Source organism: Aphelocoma coerulescens, chromosome 2 (assembly GCF_041296385.1).
Source record: "Aphelocoma coerulescens isolate FSJ_1873_10779 chromosome 2, UR_Acoe_1.0, whole genome shotgun sequence".
NCBI classification, from domain to species: Eukaryota; Metazoa; Chordata; class Aves; order Passeriformes; family Corvidae; genus Aphelocoma; species Aphelocoma coerulescens.
In genome coordinates, this window is record NC_091015.1 from 52,700,398 (window position 1) to 52,719,808 (window position 19,411).

Here is a 19,411-nt window from a genome sequence, read left to right on the forward strand (position 1 = left end):
TTTAGGAGATTTTCATAACCACAGCTTGCATTATCAAAGCAGACTGAGCACTCTAAACAAACTTTCTTCTTTATTTCAGTGAAGTAACTGCCACTTTGGAGAGTGCAGACATCCTCTGACTCTTCTCAAGTGTGTTATTTATAATGATGTATCTCTCTGGCTTAGGATGTATTTTTAGAACGTAGTCTATATTTGTCATCAGAGAAAACACAAAGTCTAATATGAGGCTCTTGATGATGATATGTCTTGACTGCTCAAGAGCTATGTATCCTGAAATAACAATGATAAACTTTAAAAGAGCTGCATTGCTGAGCAGAAGGATATTACAGACTCTTATCTGTTCCAAGTAAATTCTATGAAAACTGGAAATACTATTGGAATGGTCATAGGTATAGGTTTGGGAGATTTCTAATAATAGAATATAAAAACTTTGAAAATGAGCTCTTGTGTCAAGAAACGATTGGGATGGTCCTGAAGCTACCCTTTTTGTTCTTCTCAGAGATGTTTTTGTTTTCCACCGTGTGCTTACATGTTCACTGAGCCCTCATAAATGTTACTATGACAAGACCACTCCTGATTTCCCCTAAGTCTGAATGAGTGCACAGGAGGGAGGAAGGAGGCGAACTGTGCATAGCTGGGCAAGACCCCATTCTCAAATAAATCTTTCATTTATACACTAAGCAACTGATGTAAAACTGATAGCAAGATAACATGACACATGGAAAGGAACTCAAACAATCCATATGTTTCATCATGTATGATTTGTAAAGAAATTCCATCATGTTTTAAGGAAGATAAAAGCAAGAGAAAACACCTTGAAGAAGAATGGCATAATCTTTGTCTAGCCAAAGCATGCAGGGGAAATGTTACATAGGCTGAGCAGGAAAGCAAACCCAAAAGAACTATGCTTTTGCATATCCATGGGATGTCTCACTAACCATCAGCAGAGCCTAAAGGATCAATCTCAAGAGTTAGCTTAAATATAGATGCAGCTAAAATTAGCATAATCTTAATAAAAATATAAATGTTATAACGCTTGGTTATTTTGTACTTTTATAATGCCTTTCCTAGTATGAAAATCTATTTTTTTACAGATTATTTTGCTTTCAAATCTTGTCTGATGACAAAACAAGTTCTAAATAATCTGGTGAATGCTAAGCAGATCATTCCATAAATCCGATCCAACATTTTCGCAGAGTGGGTGGGCAGCTCCCCCAAGTGTTTACCAACTATTGGATTGTGTGGTTTCCAGCAGTCTGTTGGGCAGTCCTCTACTTTGATACAAGAGCCTAGCTCTAGGTGGGTAATGAAAAGTCTTGGTATATACTAGATAGAGTCTCTGATAGTCAGCGAAATAATGGCATGAGAAACAAGTGTGATGGGGAAGGCAGTTTGTGTAAGCACCACAAGCTTCTCTTGCAATGAATCATATGAGACAAAAGCCAAGGGATAAGGTGCATCCTTAAGTACATTAATTATTAGCAGCAGGGTATTGGGAAAACCCCTCAAGGTGAATTTCAATTCAAAATAAAATCTGCTATAAAGAGAAAAGATTTGTTCCACCTTAACATCATTTAGGGAAGGGCAAGCACCAAAAAAAAAGTTTTGTCAAAAGACTGGATTTTGCGTACTGTACAGAAACTACTTTGCGTATGTAGAGATCAGCAGAGGCTGTGGTGTATCCATGGACATCCTCAGACATATAACTCCATGTGTTAAACCCTATTTTGATTAAAAAACTCCTTGGGGTCTCTGGAGGTAAGAGGGATTTCCGAATAGTGACGAAACTCCAGGCATACTGTTCTGTAGAGGTGTCAAAGCCATGACAGCGCTGGCTTCCCATCAACAGTGGCAAATCCTCCAAAACAAGGTCGAGGTCACCCGGCTGCTGCAGGGCAGGGTAACTGCCACAGTCACTTTAGGAACTGATAACTCCGGGCGTGTAGGAGCAACATCCCCTCGCCTGGCAAGTGCTGACCCAAGTACCCTCGCATGCTCTGTGAAATTAGGTAGACTGCTTGAACCCTAGGAATCTCCCTACCTCTACATTTCTCTTCACATCACCTTTAGCTACAGCCCCCTGGGCATTAAGAACGGCTGTCACAACTTCCTACGGATTACTGGGAGCAGTCTGCCACCTACTGCTTAGACAAGATCTTGGTGTTTACAGTTTCCCATTTATCGTAAGAAATCTCGTTTTCATAATTGTAAGAAATCATAAGAAAGTTTGTTTTAAAAAGGGTCTAGCCCACTTTGATGCTTCTGAATCTGAATCTAAAATCATCTTGGATGGCAAAAGGTCAGTGCTGCCCTTCCAGAACTAACTTCTTAAAGGAGTAGAAAAGATACTAACAATTTTCTAGGTAACATCTGCAGAAAGTTGATAGGTAAATTACTGTCAAATGAACAGATCTTGCTGCCTCAGAAAATACAAGACTTCACTACTACACTTGGCTCAGGGATTAACCCATGATCTTCTTTTTCACAGACAAGAACTTCTATTCAGTCAAATTCAATGGCAAAACTTCAGAAGATAATTGTTTTTCTGACCTCTGTTGGACTGTGTTCGTCTTGCTCTGTGCTTAACTCCCACAATCAGCTAATAACAACAAAAACCTTAAATGGAAGAGCAGAGGAAAAACATCTTTGATCAGTCTAGCTGTTGATTACAGGCTTAGCTGTGCTATATATTTCCATGCTGACCACAGGCTTTCCACCAGCATTTTCTTACCTCTTGTTGATTACAGTGATGAATCCAATCCATCGTATTTGGCCACTTAGTCTAACACTGGGAATTTCAGCTGGAGATTTTTCAACATTTTGTCATCTGAAGTCAAAGGCTGTTGCCACACACAGATATAAGCTTTCTATCAGAAATCAATGAAAGACATATTCGTTCAAGAAACAGATGTTTAAGGCCTAGCAAGTTTGGAACCTCATATATTTTTAATTATGGGAAAATCTTGACCATAAAAATTCTAAAACCTCAAGCTATCAATGGATAAGACTGTAGTAATTTGAGAAATAATTCATGGCAAGGAAATGCCCACTTCCAAATTCTCCTTCAAGATCTTGTACTAATAGAAGTACAAAAATAATGATATACTGAAAGCAAATTTATTGTTGTAAAATATTTATATTGCTTTTAATAGTAGTAACCACATTTTTTTAAAGGCACTTCTTGAGGTAGATGAAGTTAATGATCAGAAATTAATTACTAATTTTGTGTTGCCTCCTTCAGTACAGAGCAAGGCTGCTTGAAGCACATTCAGACAAGACACAAAGAAGGGACACACAAGGGTATATATGAGATAAAAATAGCAAAGGAAAGGTAAAGCTATGCAATATATTTGCCTTGCAGCCACCTCCTGGAAATCCTCACCTCTGTGATTACTCATCACACACTTATAGTTCCACTGACTCTGATCCCTCACACTGAGAGCACTCACCTAAGCAAAGGCTGGAAGAGGTAGGTCCTCCCAGATGGTAAAGACAGGATCAGTGGAACAAGGAACAATATGGTAAGCTGCAAATATCTCAGACTTTGGGCAGGGGTATTAAGTCTCTCTAGGAACTTCAGAGGAAGAAATAAATTGTCCTAGGGGGAAAAAATACCAAACCCACAATGAACAGTAATATTCTGCATAGGGATGCCTGAAGCCAGAAAATAAAAGGAAACAAAATCCCATGTGATGAGCTGGTTACAAACTGGAACACTGTCAAATGCAGCTTCAGGTTTTTTTAGTTTTGCATTTAATCAGCAAAGTCCATGGTGTGCCCCTGTTTACTGGTTAAGCTAGAATAAATTTAGGGCCACAACTGAACAGTGTGTGCTTTGTCTGCCAAGTGCCACGTCATCACTTTGTACTTCTGTCAAAAGCTATATTAGTTTTCCTAAAAAACTGGGTGCACCAGCTCTCTAAGCACTGGTCAGAGAGAAAACCAAATTTTATTCAAAGAGATAACTGCTAGTCACTTTTACATAAGAAAAGAACAGCAAATAAACTCATAAAATACTTAATTTTCTCTTAATGACTACCAAAATGTTAGTTGATTTAAATACAGTAAACTAACAATTCAATTTTAGTCTATTTTTGCATAGAATATTCTATACCTTACTTGACTTCAATCTTATTTATGCATAGAAAAGTTTTTTTATAAGGATCAGGTCACTTCAGATCATAAGATTCACACTGAAATAATTAATCAGCATATCTAGTGTTATGCAAATAATTACCTCTTCATAAAAAGATTCAGTCTGAACATGGTCAGTATAAAAAAAGGCTCAGTGCCTTTTTTGATAAAAAAATCACTTGTTTTGCAGATCATGGGTGAAAACTATCAGTAAAAAGCTGAGCAATTATGAAATTGACTTCTATATTCATGAATTTTATTCTTGACCTTCCTACAGTGGAAGATATTCCTCCTCTCAAAATGCAATTTGGACCAGAAGCAGAAACAAATGAATTCTGTGATTTTATAATAGTGAACATGGTCTTTTCATGGCTGCTATAACATCACCTCCATTGAGGGACAGTTCAAGCATTTTTAAACTTAGTCTACCCTCCTCTCAAGTGGATACCACTTGCTGACCAACTAATTCAATAAGCACACTAGCTAATTTCACTTCACTGCTAAGTAATTTATCAAAAAGCTGATTAATTAATATAATCCAAAACTGGGGTATTAGTATAGTACAATAATAATTTTTTATTTTCCACAAATTAAGAGGTATAAATAAGGATATATTCGAGCTTCTTTTATTTCATGCCTCTCTGCCATACACTAAAAATGGGACAGCAGAAGTTCAGGGAAATTTGGCCAAAAAAACAAACTAGCACTAAATAAGATTACATAACTGTCCATATGCTTATGCTTAAAAACAACAGGATATGCCTTATATACCACTTGATGGTCACGATCTCTGTCAAAGCAAAGCAAAAAGAGTGGGAAGGTAATATGGATAATATACCGCCTGAAATGGATGCTAGAAGGGGTGTTAACTTACTGCATGCATTTCTGCCTTGCTTGTTGTGCTTTGTCACGTTCATCTACTTCTGTTTCCATTAATTCAGCCAAACGACCCAGTGATCTGGATATTAAGGGTGAAATACTTTTTCATCACCAGAAGCTGAAATACCAGTATCCCTGAGAAACTCTTAAGGGACTCAATGATTCGGTCATAATGAGAAAAACGAAACCAGCAACAGCATGAGGGAAACGAAGGTGAAACTGTAAAGATCTAAGAAAAAATATCTACTAACTCAAAAGAAAACAGAAATTTCCAAAGTACTGCTTCTGCTTATTACAGGAAATGGGGAAAAGCCTGAAAATCATGCTGACTGATGCTCTTTTTTATGACTCACTGTGTCCGGCAATCTTACATTATAGCTGTCATTCAATAACAGGGGAAAGGCAAATACCAGCTTCTCTATGTCCATGCTTTGCAATGCAGTTTAGCATTATTGCAGTATATTGCTACACTCTCCTTGTGTTGTTAATGTGGATATAATCTGATTATCACTCTAAATAGCTCATGACACAAGCTTTGTAAGCACCTGTGCCCATCTCTTCTGAGTTTTCTTCCAAGGAGAGGGTGTGTTGCCTAGGAATATTCCCCACCCTCGTTCAGACCAGCACCAGTGATCACTGATGTTGCACAGAGAGCTTAAAACATTTCTCACACAAATGATGAGACCTCTTGCCTGTGAACAATAAAGGTGAGAATATGCCTACAGGGAATACCACCCACCTCTGTGGGTTCAATCACTTTATTTTCTTCATGGGCTCCACAGTGGTATTTGGAGATTCAGAGCCAAGGACTCCAGGGTAATTGTGCATGACCTCTCAGATCTGAGATCTGTCTGCATCAAGGAGGAGGCATAGCTACAGGATCTTCTCCTGGCTCCATCAGGAGTTTCAGCTTTAAATGTCAATTAAATCAGATGCACCTTGTGCCATCAGTATGTGACATGCCAGCTTTGCCATGTGGGGACAGGGTGGCTTTGTGTGCCTTCTTTGCTGTGGGAAGTCACACCAAGATGTAAAGCTATGCATAGGAATTTAGTCTAAAATACCACTGTGGATGGGTTTTAGGCATTCTGACTGAAGTGAGCTGAAAGCAAAGTCACAATAGTTAATTTCTAGCTTTCCATGGAAAAAAAAGGGACAGGGGAGAGAGCACCTTAAGTAGCCTAGTATAATATGTATACTACAAACCACATACACACAAAGCTATACTAACTTTTGAAATAGTTGTGAACAGTTTCTGTGGAGAGCAGGGTTAGATAGTGAGTAGCAGCAAGATGGAAAGCAACAGGTGTTGGGCATCCCATTTTCTGTGGCATGGTGCTGGAGCTAGGGGTCTCTGGTGTAATCTCATAATGAAACTTCTGAATGTTTTGAGAAATTGAACACAGCTCAATAAAACAGCTCTTGAACTAATATGGACTTTCTTGTCCTCCAGCAAACAGATAATTGCATTCTCTTGTACTTTGGAATGTTTATAAAAAAACCAAAATACATTTTTGTAAAATCCACCATGAAAACGTGTTCTACTTGTGGATCCTGCATATAGAGCATTAAGCTATTATTGGGGGTGGGAGTCTCTAACAGGTATACAGATAATGCTTGAGATTAAATTGTTATAAAAACACCTAGTCTGGATTTCTCAGATAGCAGTCATTCTAAATGGTAAAGAGCATACCACTGGACTATGGGAAGCCTTTAAAGAAAATTAAAAAAAAAAAAAAGGAAAAATGAAAGAATCTTTCTGATGTACATTCTTTCTCACATGGCTATAATTTCAATGGCTTGACCTGCAAGTTATGAGATCATAATTTCCTCTGTTCTTCTCTGTGCTTCATGAACAAATTTTGATGCAACTGGATATGTTCAAGAACATTCCTGCTCTCTGAAAATAGTATGACTTTTAGGATTCTCTGAAGAACTGTGGGCAAGGTTAATAATTCCTGTTTGTTGTTTTGTCCTCAATTCTTTCCATTGGGCATTATAATCTCACTTATTTCTCCTTCTGGGATTTCACCCCAGGCTAGGGAATCAGAGAATTAGTACTTACTTTTCCCCTGTTGTACAGGCTGCAGTGAGGAGTCAAGAATATATAAGTGACTGCTTCATAACTCTTGCTCATGAAAACAGTATTGTGTAAGCAACAGGAACCTGTTGCTTGGTTTTCAAAGGTTGTTTTGGTTTGGATGACAAAATTTAAATATCTGCACTGCAAATGTAGATACATTCAAGGAATCTCCCTGTGATTCTGAGTAGTTCTACCAAAAAATTCCTATGACTGAATTTTCCTACTGTCCCATTAATTCAGTATGCTGCTGAAATACTTCAGTGTTAAAAATAACTTTTTTTAACCTTTTTTTAAAAATTATTATTATTTTTTGTTTCCCTAATTGCTGAACATAAATTTCAGCCGCTCTGTCAATGTCCATTTTCTCAGATTAATAGCATTCCTATTCCTAGGCTAGCATTTATATTTAACTTTCCACAAAAATCAACTTTTAATAAATAAATTGACAACGAAGTTGACAATTCAATGTCTGAAGTATGGGAATTTTATAGGATAGGAGCATGTCCTAAAATATGTAAGACGTGTAAAAGTTGACGTCACACTGACACGCAGATCAATACATTTAATAAGTCTACAAGGTACACTGTCATCTGTATTGTTCTCATGTCTATAAAAAGAGAAAGGGAGAGATCAAATATCTTTTTTTTTTAATGGGAGAAGTGTGTTTTTGCTAAAAAATTCACAATCTTTAAAGGTTTTGTTAGGATACTTGAAAATTATACACAGCAATATACAGAAAAAAAAAAAATAGTGTACTTTCAACTAGCCAAATATTAGAAGCAGAAGGATGTTGTGAAAATAAATGAATTCATGTTCCTGGAGCACTCAGTGTACTGAACAATGTCACAGAAATCTCAATATGTAAATTAGTAAGCTTGAATATTCTGAATCTTGAATAATAGAGCTGGTATAGTGTAAACTAAATAAATCTTGGGCCAGCAAACTGAGAAATGTGAACAGAACACAGTATAGCATCCATGTGGATTTAATGAGTCCTTTCATCTTGTGGAGTGAATAAGGCCAAGCTCCCATGGATAAAAATGGTACACAAGCATGCAATTATTTGCAAATTCCTATTCCTAATCTTCTGGAATTTTTTAATTCTAAAAGACTTTTGGGTTTACAATGTCAATACTGTATAGCTATTTATGTATGTAAATGCAAAATTCTCTAGGTTTATTTTAAAAATCCACATAGTTATGATGTGGGATTATATCATACACCACATCTAGATCTGCAACACAGATCTCTGATGAGTATTAAGAATAACTAACAACAGAATTCATTTGAGAACCACTAGAGAGATGTCAAATACCTACGGGCATTAGGTTTCCCAGCCTGAGTTATCCTGGAGAAACTGTGGTTTCTAGTTTAGCAGACTATTCTGCGTACTGCCTCTTCTGTCCTGTCTCTTTCAGCCTGCTAAGCCCTTTCACTCACTCCTTGCTTCTACATTTGAATCTTCCTATCATCCTATGTTGGTTCAACTTCTATTCCTCAGATCAATCCCTGTCTCCTTCCTAGACATTCCCAGTCTTTCTTCTCAGAGACTTGTATCATTAACAGTGTTTTGCTAGGCCAGATCTAAGTGTTTCCTCTCCTTTTGCTTTCCCTCTTCTGTGAGTTGCCTGTATCAGTTTTCTTGAGAAAAAATCCTCTTCTCCTTACATGAACACTTCTTCTGTTCAGAGTAAAATTTTCAAAAATCATAGCCTCACAGTCTTCCTATTTTCCCAGTTCTCAGGTCTAGTCTGCAGAAGCTGACTGATTACTCCCCTTATCTCTCAGTTGTTCAAGGTATTTATCCATCCTACGATTCCCATGTGCAAAGCCTACTCCTACCATGTTGGCCACAGATAGCACCTGCTCTCCAGTTCTGCTCTTCCAGAACTCCAATTTCTTCTTCGCCTAGCCCCTCACCTTTTTCAGAGTCTGCTCCTTCTGCAATGCCTCTTTGTGTTTCAGGGCACTTCCCTGCATGGGCTGTGTGTCAACAGCGGGCACAAATATTACCTGGGACATCTGCAGTACCTTCTACCACAAAATGGTCCCCAAGAGCCAGATATTTCAAAGAACAGTTTATCTTAAGCTGGCTTGCAATGCTAAGGTGAAGCCTTCCCAGGAATAACTAAGTACATACAATTTTCATTGTCATTTTATCAAGGTTACCACATACGTGCACATATGTGTACAGATTTTTTTTCAACAACCTGGCTAAATGCAGTCAAAAGAGAAGGTAGTTAAAAGACTTCCTCTATGAAATGGTTGCTATTTTGTTTTACATGCAATAAACAATAAATTTCTCCTTTACATTTTCCTTTGAAAAAATACAATCACACATTATTTTAAGCAGTGTAATTTCATTAGGAACTGTTACACCATTTTGCATTGCTATTTAGGTCCATAAAAAGATTCTTTCTACTATGAATGACATCTGAGATATTAAGCAAATCTGTTACATTCACTTTTCTTATACCAGATGCACCCAAAAAAACTAAGACTGGATTGCAACTAATATTGGAACTTAACTATTGAAAGGTAAAAGAGTTAAAAGATAATTTGTAGATTATCTTCAAAAAATACCAAAAAGACCAGGTTATACAACAGTATAGGTGGCTTAAGAGATTAAAAGTTAATATGGGAGTATTTACTGCACATAGGTCGATGCCAAAATGAAAGGATTATCCAAAGAGAAGAGGAGTTATTGGAGGGATGCTATGAATATGAATACAGATTGGCATGAATCACTGTATTGAAGATACTTATTAATAATTTAACAAAATTTATCACAAAGTTAATTAGATTAGGCTACAGTTATTATCAAGCTATTAGCTAAGACAACAAACAAGTCATCGTTTAACGTGTCTATCAGGAAATATAGAATTATTAATGGGGAGCAACCAGAAGTTACCTTTTAATTAATGTCACAAAGAAGATAAATTATCATTATTATCTGCATTTATTTTTAGACAAAATATGTCAAGATACATAAAAATTTGACGTGAGCTTTGAACAGCTGGCAGATTGTCAGCATAGTATTAGTGGATCTTTGGGATAACAAAGAATAGAACAAAGACTGATGCAGTAATGTGGGTCTTATTTCCAGAAGGCCCTCTGTGTAACCTGCATTTTGCCATTTACAACAATTTTGCAGTAAAAGTGACAAGTGACAGGACAGAGGTTTCCAAAAGCATGTCACTTAATTAGATTTATGGGGGACTTGCACATTTACTTCCTCCTTTCAAAATCTTTGTTATCCCCTCTCAGTCAAGCACTATAATTAGTCATCAAAGGATTACTGTTATTGTTATTTGGTCATCTAAAAATTACAATTATTAAACATATTTTCTGTAAATTACCCTAAATTTATGCTAAACTGTGGTGCACCTCCTAGATACAGTCTTTAAGATCCCCATTAATTCATGGCAGAAAAGCAGTAGTTGACCTTAGAGTGGATGGTCCTGCACCCTCCAATACTGTAAGTTGAGAGTAAAGTAACTATTCTCAGTTCTAGCAGGAACTTATTTTCTTGTAAAACAAGGAACGGTGGAAAAATCCCTCATTTGTAAAAAGAGATCACACAAAATTCTGCCCCATCATTAGAGACAGTAGCAGGAATGGAAGTTAATTTGTCCATTGCTTGCTGCTTGCAGGTTAGATAGAAACTTGTTCTTTGTTCTTGCTATAAACCACAATATATCTGTTTCAACAATAATAGGATCTCTGCTACTATAGGTTGTAGGTACAATCACAATATTTACTGTTGCTGCAGAAATCCTAGCATTGGCTCAACTGTATCTGTACTGTAGCGTGCTTGAAGAATTCAGCCATCCTAAACCACAGTCTTTCAGAATAGGTGCTGTTATAAACATATATTATAATATTGGCTTCTCGCAAGTATAAAGGTAGATATTATATCATGTTAGAAATGCTTTTGCTGTGTGGATGTAGTTTTCTCTCTTTTTAGCAAGAATATTAGCAAGTGTGAGCAAGTAAGATAACCTCCAAGTGAACAGAGAATGAGGCCCAAGAAGCTGCTAATCCACACTTTGTCCAGAGAAAAAAGGGGCCCAAAGGCTGCTCTGCCCGGAGAACGGGGGCCCAGGGAGGCCCAGAGCCGCTATCACCGCTCTGCCCAGGGGGGCAAAGAGGCCAAAGCTGCAATCAGCCCTGACTGTCTGGGGAATTGAGAGATCCACCCTACCATCGACTCTTACCTAGCGAGACCAACCCCAAGAATCAAAAGAAATAAAACCGCAAGGCAGAAGAATACGCATGCTCTAAAAAGGCGGAACCAAGGAGGGGCCATGCAGAACAGCTCTTGGAAAAGTTGGAATATGCATAAAGAACAGACAATAAAAATGGTATAAAAAGGACTCACCTCTAGCATCAGGTGTGCTCTTGGCAGAGCGCCAAGGCACCCGGCCATTACCTCTTTGCTTTATTTTATGTGTCTCTGATTGTCTTTATATTAAACCCTTTAAAATTCTCACAGGAGAGTGAACCTCGTTTTTCACAGTGCTGATCACAGAAATAGCCAGTGGACTATTAATTATTTAGTGGTGGACTAGAACTCTTCATTCCTTCCAGATTTCAATAATTGGATGGTAAGAAGAGATCTTGCTCTCTATACTGGAGGTGGCCTGAACTCTTTTGCAAATGGAAGTATTTAAACAGACAAGGTCAGACTGACATTTCAGTACTTCAGATGAAAGATCTGGAAGAACTGTACATGGGTTTGCTTCTCCAAAGTGGATTAAAGCAATTTAACATTTTAACTTTCAAGGAGGCATCAAACCTGTGTTTTGTTACTCTTATTTCAATAATGGGAATGGCTCTGATATGATTTCTGACTCTCTAAGTGACCAGGAAAACTAAGGGCAAAACACTACCTGTGTCAGACACAGGCAAGAACAAAACTGCCATTGACATTACTGGAGTGAGGATTGTGTTCACTTTCTTTTTAAATTAAAACAGCAAACTTTTAAATTGAAGGTGTTAAAAATACAACTTTTGTATTCCAGCATTTCCACAAACCTTCAGCTAAGCAAAAAAATGAGATCCTATCTCTAATAATATCCAGTAGTATCATCTCACAAGAAACTAGAATGCTATAGTTTGCACACAATGTAATTTCAAAAATACTTTACAATTAGACAGTAATGAAATCCTGGTCTACTTTAATTTCTGAAAGATATTGTACCATGTTGTACAATATAATTTCCATAACTTCCGGTCAGAACTGCTAACCACACCTTCCTTGTTTGCTTTTTCTCTTAATAATAATTTCAAAATTACTATTTCACTATCTCTCAAATTTTCTCTATCTTAATCTGTGTTGTCCTTTCCTTGTATCAGTTGCTTGCATTGGAACCAAAGTTAATATCACTACTTACACAAAATCATGTCCAAAAATAGAGGAAAACACAGTGACTGAAATACTAGTTTGAGCTGAATAAGCATACTGAAGTATAATCTGTGCTGATTAAAATCCATTCTTGAAAGCATTGATTACTACTTTGTTACACCAATTTCATTATGCAAGTATAATTTTTTGTTCCCGGGTAATAAACATCTAACAAGCTGTTGCTTTACTTGATGTATTTTACCTACCTATATCAACAACGAAAAATAAATACTAAAACAAAATCAACACCCGCCGAACAAAAAACCCTCTGAGCCAGCTAATCAACAAAACCAGAAATTGCTCCAAGCCTGTCCAAAAACTCTTCCATGCACTCAAAGAAACTCTTCTGAATCATATGACCTCCCTCTGAAATTAGATTCCTACAATTGCTAGTACGTTAATAAAACATTAAGTCTTTTTTTCCCCTCCCTTGAAGTTCTGTAACCAAAAGCAATTTATCAGCTTCCCCAAAGTAATGTTATTTTCCCATCAGCACTATTTTATCACAGTGCCCCAGATTCAGAGGACTAGATTTATCAAAAGAATGACTGACTAGTATTTATGCATCTTAAGCAAAATATAAGACAGATAGTTTATCCTAGAATCACAGAATATCCTAAGCTGGAAGGGACCCACAAGGATCATCAGTCCAACTCCCAGCCCTGCACAGGACACCCCAAGAATCACACCGTGTGCCTGAGACCATTGTCCAAAAGCTTCTTGAACTCTGTCAGGCTGGTGCTGTGATCACTTCCCTGGGGAGCCTGTTCCAGTGCCCGACCACCCTCCGGGTGAAAGTCTTTCTCCTGATATCCATTCTAAACCTCCCCTGACTCAGCTTCATGCTGTTTTCTTAGAGTCTGTATGATGATGAAAAGGATAGTAAAAAAATAGCAATTTACCGCCTGTGGTTTTGATCTTTTTTCTCCAAGATAATTAGTTCCAGTCACAGTTTTTTCCTCATTTCTCTCTTTATCTGCAGACTTTAATGACACTGTTTTAGGGGAAAGGCCATAGTAAGCTCATGTATGCTAATGCAAGTCATATTTAAAAACATTCAAAATATTTATGCCGATCAGTAGGCATTTTCAGGAGGTCGTGTTATAAATGCTGCCGTAGTTTACAACATTTTCGGGAAATCTTACATCTGGTGCAGAATATGGGGAAGTTGGCTAGGAGCTCAAGAGTCCTGTAACAACTCAGGAGGGTGGTTAGCCAACCACATAAATCAGTGATTCAGCCTCGGCAGCCTTAATGTGGCATTTTAACATCGCTTCCACAGTCACGTAAGTAATGGGCATCATTTAAATAAGCGTGCTCTGGGCTTTATAACTGTTCAACGCGCCTTTCACGGCCTGAAGCCGCCCCGGCAGGAGCCCACCGGTCAGGGACACTCCTCAGGCGACGCGCAAAGGTAACGCGGAGCGGACTTCGCCCCGCGCCGGCGCGACGCGTGCGCAGGGAGCCATGCCGGTTCCCGGCAGAACAAGGCAGGGCACGGCAGGGGGCGAGGAAGGAAGGAGGGCGGGCGGGAGAGAGAAAGAGAGAGGCGGAGGGAAGGGGGAGGCAGCGCGGAGCACATCAGGTGACCGCGTCCCGTGACGGCCCCGGGCCGCACGGCGGCTGCGCCGAGGGGGCGGTCTCGCTGCCCGAGCTAAGATGGCGGCCTCCAGCGCCAGGCTCTGAGGCAGCGGGAGCGGTGTAGCGGCTGCCGCCCGCCCGGCCGGCCGGAGGGTGAGGGGCGAGAGCTCCGCTCAGTGCCCCTTCGCCCTTATCACCGGGAAAGCGCATTGCTGGTGGGGGCAGGTCCGGGCAGCGCGGGCTCCCCGGCCAGGTAAATCCCAGCGGCGGGGGAGGTGAGGGGGCGGCGGCAGCCCCCGCCTCCTTCCACGGTCCCGGGCGCTGCTCGGGGCCGGGTGGGTGGGCGGGGGGCGCGCCCGGCCCGCGGGGCTGTGCGGGGAGCGGGGTCGGGGCTGGGGCAGCGCTCGCTCTGCCGCCCGGGGGCTGATGCTGCCCCAATCCTGCCCCAGCCGTGAGGGGCCTTGGGGCGGTGAGCGGGTGTCCCTCGTCCCCAGCGTGGTGCCTGTCACCAGCCGCGCTCAGCCCTTCGCTTCCTGTATCCGAGCAGGGGAGAGTCTGGGGTTGTTCTCCAGCCTCAGCCCGCCCGGTGCTTCACTCGGCGTGCCCCGCACCTGATGCGGCTTCTGTAGCCGCCGGGTAGAATTTGTCCTCTTTCTTAGAAGAGTACTGACGTGTCCATTAAGAAAAGGCACGTTATTTTTCTCCTCCTGCCCTCAGATCAAAATATACCCGTCAGGAGATGCTTTGGGAAATAATTTATGAAGGATGGGAGAGATGTGGCAGAGATACGATCTCACAGAGATGAGATTTTGTTTCTTTTTTGAGTGCTAACGGTATGTCTGAAGAGCATGAGCAGAACTAGATGCATCTTTCAGAAAATCTACCCTTAATGCGCTTATTTTTCCAAGACTCTTTGAATTTCTCCCATGGATGCTTTTAGCTTGCTTTTTGTTTTATGAAAGTCAAAACAACTAGGCATATTGGATGGTTTTCTGCCTGCGGTGAGCTGCCAGTAGTCTTTGGGATAGATTTTCCTGTTAGATGGTGTGAAGCTTGTACCTTCATAGCTCTGTGTCTACTGAGGGCCGAGTTCTGAGCCATAGTAATGTTGTCTTAGCACTTCACTTGAGAGGGAGAGGTCTTTTTCCTCTTTTCGGCTTGGTTCCCTCAAGCTGAGGGAGTGTTTGAGCATTCTGCTTGGGGGGAAACATAGGCCTAGAAGTTTATTCAGAGACTTCCTGTGAATGCACTTAATCTCTGCTATGTGGCTGCTTTTGAAGTTAATGTAATCTGAAATGTGTTTTCCCTTTTTCTCCTGTGCTCTTTCACAAATAAGATCTATAATGGTTGGAGTAGATACAATTGAGTAGATAACTGCTTCATTTCCTGTTATGTGGTGCTGGTTAGATAACACTGCATTTCAGAAAATAATCCTTGTTTTAGAATTGAAGTTCTCTGAAGCTGAAGTCTTTTTTTTTTGTTGTTGATTATTAGATTTGTCTCCATAGGCCACTTGCATGTAGTGAGATATGTTGAAAAGGAGGAGGCTGTTGAAGGGACTACTAGTGACTTGAGTTTCATTTTAGGATTGAGTTAGGAAGATGCTCTACAAACAGCCTGCCATGAATAAAATCAAAATAACAGAACCAGGATTACAGATGTGAAACTTAAGCTTGGCTCTAGCCTGCTTCAGTTCATAGATATGCAGCTGGGTCTAATTCCTGCCTACTATAGGCAGCCAAGTGCCAGAACACTTAACTAGAAGTTACTGGCGCCTTTCTGTTATTACTGACAGTTTTTTCCACTTGCAGCAAATATCTGAGTGTTTGGAGACAGAGCTGCATTTCTGTCCCTGTGTGGTATCAACTTTCCAGGAACTTCAAGCTTGTATTTCAGCCTTGTTGGGACACATTTTTTAAAAGATTTATTTCATATGTATTGCTTGCTCCTCTGGGTGTCATGTGGCATTTTTCATCGTTTCCAAGCACGTATTTGTCCTGAGGGATTGAATCACTGTGTATTTCCAGATTTTAAGTGATATGCTGAGGCTTGGTCTTGAGAGCCAGATCTGTTTTTCATACTGAAGAGGTGACTTTGCTTTAACTTGTTTGAGGCTCAGTAAGTGACTTAATAATTCTTCTGCTGGCATTCACCCATATCTTGAAGTGTTAACCTTCAACTGCTTAGCTTCCTGATTTGCTTCCAAAAAACTATTCTCAAGTAAAAAAAAATTAACAACTTTCTTGCCTCACTAATAAAACAGAACATTATTCTGAAGAAATATGACAAGACTGCTAAACTATGACTGAAAGGGACACTTGTTTTTTTTTTCCTTCCCTTAGTGACTATATCCTTTTGTTCTGATAGTCACCTGTCTAGCTGGTGAATCGGATTTGTTCACTGGTAAAGCAGAATGCTAATATAAATTTAAAAGAAAACCAGAATCTTCCACACTTTTTCTTATCCTCAACACTGGTCGTCAGTGAGGGAATGGGTCACCTGGAGGATGGATGCTAATGTTGTCACCATCATTTATGGTAGTAATAAGGCTGAAATTCTCAGCCTGTTTCTGTTCTGGGTGGGATTGCTGCTATCACTGCAGCAGACTGCATGTAGCTTCTTTTAAGGATCTGGTGGGTCTTATCTCCTGCCTCTCTTACAAAAAGGACTGAGAGTTCCTACACTACAGATGAAGAAATATGTTTGCACAGCTAATTAGGCTGTAGTACTTCAGGAGAAGAGTACTGTTCAGGGAAGAGGAAAAATTAAGTCTTGTTAAAAAGAATCTATCTGAAGGCAAAACTCTGCCAGTTAGTGACCACAACAGTGAAAGAGGTAGTTGAAACATAGATAGCTAAAACATTTCAGTGCAGGAAAAGTCACTTATTTAAATAATGGTTTTAAAGCTGCAGAGGAGTAGATGACTGGAAATCAGGCTCCAGACCCTTAAGCTAGAAGGCAGGTACGTAGAACCACAGAATAACACTACCTTAGGGCTTTTTTTAGTGCTTTGCTCTCATTTCTTTCCAGTTGGTCACTGTTTTTCTGCTCATAGTATGTCTTCTCTCTCAGAAAAGTTAGACTTGAGCTTGCTATGAGTGTCTGTCCCTGCGCAGTAAAGACTTTCCAAGAAGTCTAACTTGTATTCGGCCATGCAGAAATAAGTCTTTAAAACAAAATCTCAGTTTCTTATCTGCATTTCTCTTCCTTTTTTGCCCACAAAACCTCATTTTCTTATCACCCATTTCTTTTACTCCTTCCTGCAGTGGAACAGAATAATAATCCTGTGTGGTTCTGAATCCTACCTTGCTCAACCTTCGCTTAAGAAAGATATTGAGGCTTTGTAATAATAGAGGGATAATATGATCAGGAAAGAACTCAATCTGAACTCTGCACTAAACTTTGAGCCCATGTCCAAACTTCCAACTTATTAAATAAATTGAAGGAAACTTATGTATAAGTATAGCCGTGCCTATTGCTTTGATGCAAGGTCACAGCTTTGCTTCTGACTCAACAAGTGGTAGTTTGAGACTGACTTGTCTCAGTTTCCTGAAATAGATTGTTTTCCCAGATGGTAGTTTTGTCTGAAGAATGTGAAATCGTGGAAAACAAAAAGTGCATGCAAATTGAGCATAGCTTGTGTAATATACCTACTTGTGTAAAAGGTCCCTTTCAACTCAAGCTATTCCATGTAGCTTAAACTGAGGCAGGGGGAGTCCTGGAAGCAGTTCTGGCCCTTTAATTTAAGGGGTTGCTATTTCTGGTATATGAGGCACGCAAAAATCTGGTTTCAGCTCTTCCCCTAAAGCTGTTTCACTGCTATTTACAGTACTACAGGAACCAAATAGGAAAGTATTGTTGAACTTCAGTCCTGTGAAAAAGCTGATTAAAATATCCAGGGGATATTTTGGGGAGCTGGGGTCCCAAAAGAAGTTGCAATTTTTAGACAATACTTTGCCTGCAGAATCCTTGGATTATTTGACTATAGTCTGCATCAGCATTCAGCATGTGCACTCTCAACTAAACAAATCATGTTTACAAACTGCTACTTTCAAAGTAGGTTTTGCCTCTGCTCCAGTGGAATTGGAACAACTGGGTGTTTCTCTAGTATCAAAACTTTGAAAACCATCAGTATGGGATATGCAATAGCTGTGCTCAAAGTATCCAAAACAACCTTTGAAGTTGTGACTTCTCTACTCCTAGGTACCCCAGAACACGAAGATGATTGTTAAAGTTAGTGCTTTAGTGTCCTGGATGCTTTAATGAGTGAAGTAACAAATTTCACTCAATTTTTGTGTTAAGTCAGTTAACTTTTTAAAGGTCTATTGAATATGGGAAGAAGAGGTAAAGGTAACAAGGATGTTCTCTTATTTTAGGAAATTAATATGATAGGACTAAGCAGGCCACTCTAGCTTACACTGGCAATATGGCTAAACTTGATTAGTGGTAAAGCCTGATGTGTTCTGCAAAGTCAATGGTTATACTGTCTTCAGTGCTAAAATTACAGTCTATCACACTGTAGATAGTACAGCAAGAGTGATGCCACTTTGGTTCTGCTGGAATGAGTGAAGGAAGATAACTTTCTGGTTTCTTCTAAAGTATCTTTGTCTTTGGTATGAACTATTTTTTTCATCTTGTTCTTACTGTGGAATCAAAGACAGCTGGAAAATAATTGCTGGACTTTAACACAGCAGCTCAGAACACTGGGCTATTGTTAGCCCTTCTCTCTGTTAAACTGCTGGAAAATGTGTACAAGAATTAATTGTTACTAGACTTGGGCATATATTGCCCCTGTGGTAGTCTCCTCAGTGGGAGGGACAGTTGCAATCACTGTCCAGAAGCACAGTGGGTAAAGCATCAAAGCTAAATGATTTTAGTAGTTTTCATCTAAACAAAAAAGCAGTCTGGTGAATTTGTCACTTGCATTTCAGGTACAATACTTCATGTATCAGTATCCTGATTCTAGTTAGATGCTGGTGTTAAAATTACTGGAAGCTGCTGGTAGCTCATAAATTAATGTTTCTTAGGTATGCATTATTAGGAGTAGATATTTACAACCTTGCTTTAAATATTCTAGAGCAAGTGGGAGACCCAACAGAGCTGGTCGGAGGAGTCTGGTATTGGTGAAACTGGAATTACAGATAAACAGATCTTTTAATCCTGTACTTAGTGGAGCTAGTCTTGTTATAAGCCTCTTATTTTATTTTTACTAATACTTTAGTCAATGTCAAGAAAATGGCTTTGAAAGAGAGGCATGAAGATTTAATATAGGACATGTTGTTCTGAAAGATAACTTTAAAAACAAAATTACCTGATCTAAAGTGTGC

General features: G+C 39.4%; 1 protein-coding gene across 2 annotated transcripts in view; it reads left to right on the plus strand.

Moving 5' to 3' along the window:
• The first annotated feature begins 14,134 nt into the window (after positions 1-14,134).
• Positions 14,135-19,411, plus strand: part of DNAJC13 (DnaJ heat shock protein family (Hsp40) member C13) — a 57,814-nt gene continuing 52,537 nt past the window's right edge. For both annotated transcript variants that reach the window (XM_069007458.1, XM_069007459.1), the window contains exon 1: positions 14,135-14,337. The gene's annotated coding sequence lies outside the window, so the exon portion shown is untranslated. The remainder of the gene's footprint in view (positions 14,338-19,411) is intronic.